This window comes from Euprymna scolopes, chromosome 19 (genome assembly GCF_053919585.1).
Source record: "Euprymna scolopes isolate OS-2025 chromosome 19, ASM5391958v1, whole genome shotgun sequence".
NCBI classification, from domain to species: Eukaryota; Metazoa; Mollusca; class Cephalopoda; order Sepiida; family Sepiolidae; genus Euprymna; species Euprymna scolopes.
Window position 1 is genome coordinate 122,367,772 of NC_136500.1, and position 7,930 is coordinate 122,375,701.

The following is a 7,930-nucleotide window of genomic DNA, read 5'->3' on the forward strand; positions in this document are numbered from 1 at the left end:
TGTGCCTGGTTTGGGGTGAAAATGTAATTTAAAAAATTACTTTGGAATCCACTTATTTGAGTTGTACATGTGAAATTTTTTATACTATTATTCGGACTACTGTGCCTGTCTTGGATGTTAACAGTAGTTCAACTAATCAAAATAATAATGAAATAAAAAAAAAATAAACCTGTTTTTGTATTTACATATATTTTAGTTTTTAATGAATTGGACACAAAATAGAGAAATATCATTTGCTTACAAAAACGTTTATTTGTTTCAGTATTTGATTTTCTTTGTTAAAAAAAGTATATTTTTTTAATGAATTGGATATACAAAAAAGAGAAAAAAAAAACAAGTTTTAAACATTAACAAATATAACCTAAACTTGATAGGGAAACAAGTCAGCACACTTAACTAATGAACGGATATTTTTACTCAAGGAACAAAATAATGATTACACCGTAGTATGACCTAAATTCATTGTTTTTTAGCAGTTGATTTTCGTGGGGAAAAATTTAACGTTTAAATCGTGTTTTTCATATCTTAATTTTGATTCTTTTATATTTTCATATATTTTATTTCTTAATGAATTGGACACACAAAACAAAAGTTGTATCAATTTACTAAAGAAATCCTAACAAACAAAACAAATTTTCAGTTTTGAACATAAAAGAAAAAATAACGAATTCATCATTTTTTTTTTTTTTTCGTATTGAATTCCTGGAATGAAAGGTGAGTTTTTTTGTTGTTTTTTTTTTCTCTCATTTTACACTTAAATGAATCTTTTCTATAACTGAAAATAATTTTAAAATAACTTTATTTTTATTGCAGTCCAACGGAAATATTGATTTCGCCATGCTTTATAAAAACGTGAATCAAAAAGTATAAATCTCCGATGAAAAAAAAAAAAAAATCTCGGTGCTAGTGCAGAGAGTGATCCGCGTTATTTTTTAAAATCGTATTTCCAAGTTTAATTAAAGTTTTATGATATTTTTTTTTAATTCAATTGTAAGGTTGAAGTATAGAATAGGTACAAAACACCCTCCCTCCCCATGTTAAGAATGGCTTTTTTTATATAATAGCGTTATTATTTACGTCCGGATTACTCTCTGCACTAGTACCAAAATCTCTTTAAATTATATTATTCATCTGAGATTTAGATTTTTTTGTCAAAAATGTGCTTATTTTTTGTAAAGCTTATGTGATTTCTAAGAAAATAATGTTCACTATAAAGACAATTTTATTTGAAGTTGGTCGAATTGTTAAACAACTGAGCACAAAAAGCTGCTTTTTCGGTTTTTAATTGTTTTAACATTAAAAAAACAACAAAAAAACACTCTTTTCTATATACACTTGCCTATTATGTCGCTGTAAAATTTCGTTTTTTTTTTGTTTAAGCCAATATTTAAGATTTTAGAATAGGGATCACATTCTTTTATAAAGTTTATATAAAATGAGCACCCATTTATTGGCCATCACAAATTAACATGTAAAATTAATGTAGAAAGACATATTTGTAAACCTTTACAATCTAACGCAGCGTAGTTTACATCCCCCCTCCCCGAAAAAATAAACGTAACTTTATTTTGGGCTAATATGTTCCACAGCCTTTAAAAATATCCATAATTTAATAAATATTAATAAGTAGTTAAAATTTAGAGTGGTGGGGGTCACTTTGCTATATAAATTTAATGTAAAATGAGTAGGCACCGCCAAAACTGGGGGAGGGGGCAGGTCAGTACTTTTTGACGGACCGTCTTTTTAAAAATCTACCAAAAATCAGGTAATTATCCGATCAATACGAAATTTTCAGCGATTATTAGGAGAAGAATGAACTTTATAACAGTGTACTTATTTTTCATAAACGATATTTATATACATATATTTTTTTTTCTTACAACCCCCCCTTGTTTTGAAGTGGGAACAAATATGCTTAAAATAATCATCTGAAACTGAACAAAACATTGTGTTGTTGTAAGGGACAGAATTATAGATTAAAAAAAAAAAAAGAATTGTTTGCATACCTTATTTTGACGTCTGAATATCAGAACTTCGATTGTGTTTAATTATCCCGCTTTTGAGTTTTGAAGTGTGAAATTCGGTGAATATGTTAAGTAAAATAATTAATTTAAGTTAAGCAAAACAAAAAAAAAATTTTTTTAATATTTATACGAAAAAAGCCATTTTAAAATTTTTGATAAATAAATTAACAATTTTTTTTTAGCGAGCCGAATAATGCATGACCATTATTAAACAGAGCATGCTTTGAATAATCGATACAAAAAAAAAATTCGATAAATATTGTGCCCTTTGTGTTGAAAATAGCATCATTTTTTTCGATCTCGTTTGAAAACGTTTGCCGCCTTTCGACTACGGTGGACCAAACGCGCTGAAATAATTTTTTTTTATTCTGCTTTAAATTGCCCCTCCCCATTTTGGGGAGCCTGGCCCCCAACACATACACATTAAAAACCAAACTCATACAAATGGTCACCCATCTGGTACTGGCCAGCCTCAGCTTAATAATACATTGAAATTTTCGTCACTGAAAAATAAGTTTTTTTGGCCTGTTTGGTCTTCCATAGTTTTCTTCTTATCAAAAGAAAACGTAAACAGAGTCGATCTGAACTCTACGTCGACGCGAAATATCTGGTTACCTATATGAATAAGTGGAATTATTTGAAATTCAGGTACTTATAATATTTTTGCATATTCTCTTAGAAAATCATCTTAAATCTTAGTTAGACAATAAATAAATAAATAAATTATTTCAAAAACCCTTTTTTTTTAAATATTTAAGTACATTTTTTGTGTAAGACAAAAAATGTCAATTGTTAACTTTTGGGGAAAATTTAACATTTAAAATTGAATTAAAAATAGTAGAAAAAGTTTTACATTATTCTGTTTTCTATATGATAAAATTCAGGGTTTTATCTTTCTGGAAAAAAAAAGTTACTCAGAAATAATGGATTTTAATAAATGTAATTTAGTTTTAAAAAACAACAACAACTTGATTTTGCGGCCATTTTTGGCGGTGCCTAAAAATGAGCAAGCATTTTAAGATCAGTTAACATTTGATGAAACATGCAATCGTTCGTAGTTTCCAATATTTATGGAGTAGGGGGGGCGCATATGCGTTTTGTTTTGTTACGTTTTTTGGATTGGGATTAGATCCCATGTGTTAACTATTCTGTTCTTTCACTTAACAATTTAATAAACAAAAAATACAGTGAAAATTCGTTGGGTATAACAAAACATTGCAAAAAGTGTCACCGTGACATTTAATGGGTGTTTATTTGTGTGTGTGTGTGTGTGTGTGTGTGTGTGTGTGTGTTTATCGATTTTGGAGCAATTATCTAGACTTCCCAGATGACTTTTTTTAATATATATATCAGCTAGTTTTATTCTTCTATCGAAAAATTAGGTGTGTCAGAAAAAAACATTAAAAAATTTTTTTAATTGAATAATTCGACTTCTTATCTTTCCAAGCTTATAACTACTTGAAAAATGTAAGTCAAACCCTAATTTTTTTTTCAATTAAAGGAGCAAAGAGCAAATTTTAAAAGAATAACAGGTGTAATAGCAAATTATGCAATATTTGTTTTTGAAAATCGGTTTTCTTTAAAAAAAGATTTAAAGAAAATCAACAAATATTAACTTGCTTAGATAAATATATGTATATATAAATTAAAAAAAAATCACTTACCTATAAAAAATACTATTCACTGGATACTATCATTCTTTATTGTTAAGAATTTACCCATATTTATATTTTAAATTCCATGTATTTTTTAAATAAAAGAATTTTTTTAAACAATTATTTGAAAAAGCCGCCATTACCTAAGCATTGTTACGTGTTAGTGAAACGCCATAAGTAGTGTTTCTTATTGGTTTGAAATACGGATGAACAGAATAGCATAAAAACCACATGTTCGCATAAGCCATCTAGTCTTGTGCATGAAGAAATATGTGTCCTCACAGGTGAAAAACTAGTCACATTTTACTTATAAGTTTTTGTCTTAAAAAAACAGTCAATGATTTTTTCTTTTTTTTCTTTTCTCAAATTAATACATGAATTTTTGATTTAATATATTTTGATTCTACTTTATCGAGTGATTTTTTTAATATCTACAAGAAGAAAACATTGAATGAAATAGAAAAATTGTCATCAGCGTCCAATATTTACTTGACAATGTAAGCAGAACATAAGCTTCCACTTAAAAATAAATCAACATGGTTTAAAAAAAAAAGGTTTTACACTTTGGACTTTACAGGTAAATTTCCAAAAACACCTGTTTTGTTTTAAATTAGAATATTTTATTTATTGCTCTTTTATCTTAAATTTGTGATATATAAAACTTTGGTGTGTAAATTAATTATTTAAATTTTAATAGATATTTCAAAATCGGGGGGGGTGAATTTAAAAAAAAACGTTTGTCTAAAATATTATATTCAGTTTATTGGAAAAAGCATAACATTTCACATTGACCTTGAAAATATCATAAAATTTGAACCAATAGAAATATTTTGATAGATTTTTTAAGTTTAAAAATTGAAAAATATTTAACTCGTAAAATTCAATTGATTTCATTACGTAAAAAAATGGCTGCATGAAGGCACATCGACATTTACTAAACAGTTTTTTTTTTAAATTAAAAATAATATTTCTATTATTTTTTCAAACAACTTTAATAGTTTATTTTGGCAGTATATTCCATAAGGAAAATAAACAACCCACTTTAAGCAGAGAAATTACGAGCTTTTTTTAAATTTTGTGTAAGGGGTGTCAAAAATTCCCAAAAAATTCTGATACACCTACCGTAAGATTAGCTACAATTTTTTCAAAGTAAATAAACGCTTCTAAATAAGTTAAAACACAAAAAGCTTATCCAAGTTGGTAGGCGCGTTACTTTTTTTTTACATGGAGTTCACTACTTATCAAGTCCCAATGGCCACTCGGGGATAAGGGTTATTGTGTGTACAGTAACCAAAGGGATAGTGTAGTAATAGTATTGGAGAATTGATAAAGTGTGATTACTTAAGGGGGCGGTTCATTAGGAATTTGTTTGTGTTGGACTTGAAGACATCCAGGTTTAAGTCGGGAGGGAAACAGGCAAGTGGAACAGAGTTCCACAGGAGTGCAGTTCTAAGAAAGAAGCTTTGTTCATGGAATCTACATTTTGATTTAGACACAGATAGGGAGTGGGGAAAATTATTGACGGTGGTTTCAGCTAGTCGGGTGTTTTTTGAAAAAGATTGGCGAGGGGGGACCAGAGAATAGAGCTCAGATGAGCACTTGCCATGGAAATAACGATAGAACAACGACAGGCTCGCTATGTCTCTTCTGTGGGAAAGAGGTTGCACGGTAGAGAAAAAAAGCATCCCCCACCAAGCCACAAAGTCTATTTTGTACTCTGTCAAGGCAGGATAGGTTGTTTTTTAGCAGCTCCCGCCTAGATGTGGCAGCAGTACTCCATCTTTGGACGTACTTGGCTCTTATATAGATAGAGAATTGCATCATTAGTGAGATATCTTCTGGAGCGGTAGAAGGATCCCACCATTTTCCTAGCGACCTTGGCCACAGACTTGATGTATGTGTTCCATTTAAGATCAGGGATAAAGGTCAAACACAGGAGCTTATCAAAACCTGGGGCCTCCCCTAGACGAGACCCATCCATTTCAATTTATGTTACGTTTTATATTAGTTTTTTGACAACATTTTGGTTTTTTTTTTTTTGTCATACTACAAAATATTCCTTTTTATTTATTAAATTGTTTGGTGAAAGTACAAATTAGTTAGCAAGTGTCCTCTTGTGTTTAGAATAGCTTTCTAAATAATAACGTTTTTATTAATCAAGGGGAGGTGTTTTTTTAATTGAAAACAACAAAAAATAATTTAACAATGTAGTTCTATGGCCACATGATCGTCAATTGTAAACAAAAAAATGAAAAAAACAATTATAAACAAACCAATATTTTCTTGAAGTTAAAAAAGAAGCCTGCTTTTTTATCAGCCATTTTTCTTCTTCTTCTTCTTCTTCTTCTAATGTAAGGCTCGCTACCATTTTTTAAAGTAAATAAACGCGTCACCATCAGTTAAAACACAAAAAAGCTTATCCAAGTAGGTAGACGAGTTACTTATGTTGCCTTTGGTAATATAAGTTTGTTCTATATTTGTTTTTTGAACAAAATGCTCCTTTATAATTGTTAAGTGAAAGTACAAATTAGTTACAAGGATCCCTTTCTCATGTTAGAATGGTTTTCTAAATAATAACGTTATTATTTATGAGGGAAGGTGATTTTTTTTTAAAACAGAACAAAAAAATAATTTAAATAATGCAGTTCTATGACCACGTGATCGTCAATTGTAAACAAAGAATGAAAAATAAACAATGTTTTTAAAACTCTTGAAGTTAAAAAAGAAAGCTTTTATCTCCACTTTTTCACATACACCCCAACATTGTTTCTTCATACTTCTGTAAATAAACGGTGCAATAAATTCCATGTTTACGCATGGTTGAAGTCAATTTCTTCCTGATTAAATAATGCATGCGTTCTAAAATCAAAACCTTGAAAATTTTTAACTGTTTTTGTTTTCTCACTTTCATAATTTTTATTACCGCATTATTTTCTATCAATTTTTTTGTGTTTTTGGTAAAGTTGACTGAGTTTTTACCCGGCTCCAAGATGTAAAATAGTTTGTCTCAAAGTTGTGTTGATAAGCGGAAGTTAATTCATGAATAAAAATATAGAATCATTCTCTAAGAAAATTAAAGAAAACTTTTTTTTTAAATCGCCACTTTTTTTTATTTTAATTTTTTGTTTGCTGGATTCCATTTTTTTTAATTATTTTATGTATTTTTGTCAGTATCTTCATCTTTCACCGCTTATTTCTTAACAAAAAAAAAAGAAAAGATTTTTGTGTTATAATAATATTTTGGTTGCATTGTGTAAATTTCAAACCTCCCACGTCCTGGCATAAAATAATTGCAAATAAGTGCTACAAAACAACACAAAATGTTTCATTTCGTTTCATATTTTTATTTCCAGTTCGATATTTTCCTGTCTTAATTCGAATTTGAGGCAAACTAGTTCCTTAGACCGAATTATACCTCTGCTCCCTGTTTCCTCGGCTGCATGAACAGGCAAAAATTTAAATGTGATGTAAACAAAGATATCGCTTTATAACTCACTCAGAATGCCCCTGTTAATAGGTCCCCCATGCACATAGTATTTCCGTACATTTCAATGTGCCTTATTTGGGTTGAATGTAAATCTATAATATAAAGCTGAATGTCTGTGTGTGTGTGTGTGTGTGTGTGTGGTCACGAATAGGCTCCTATATGGTTGACTATTTTAAAAAACTGATTGCATATAATGATAGAAGATGTATCGAGAAACAGGAATGGGTATGTTTGATCTGGCAGAATGGTGGTTCATTAAAATTGTGGGTCTGCGTTCGCGCCTGGTCCACAAAGTATGGAAATAAAAAACTAAAAATTAAAAAAAACCGTTTATAAGTGTTTTTGATATAGATGTACATAATAATACTTTGATAAGTATGTTTAACTTAAATAGGGATGGTATAATAAAATTGTGGGGTCTGCATTCGCGCCTGGCCTCCATAGAATGGAAATAGGCACAACCTTTAATAAAGACTTTTCATATCTATCTGCGTAAGTATACTTTGATATTTCAGTTTGAAGAAATATGGTATAATAAAATGGGGTGGTCATTCGCGCCTGACCTCCATAGAATGGAAATGTGTCACAAAGTTTAACAAGGTTTTTTAATATAGATCCACAGAATATTGTGATAAGTATTTCAGTGTGAACAGGTATGGTATAATAAATTATGGGGTTTATCTATTTTATTTTTACTTTCACTATATTTTGTTTTGGTTTTGATACCCCCAAATTCGAAGCTATTTCTTTACCACCCTTCCTTT

General features: G+C 29.4%; 1 protein-coding gene across 3 annotated transcripts in view; it reads left to right on the forward strand.

The window, feature by feature from the left end:
* Positions 1–333: 333 nt before the first annotated feature.
* Positions 334–7,930, forward strand: part of LOC145239936 (uncharacterized) — a 29,820-nt gene continuing 22,223 nt past the window's right edge. For all 3 annotated transcript variants that reach the window (XM_080103530.1, XM_080103531.1, XM_080103532.1), the window contains exon 1: positions 334–714. The gene's annotated coding sequence lies outside the window, so the exon portion shown is untranslated. The remainder of the gene's footprint in view (positions 715–7,930) is intronic.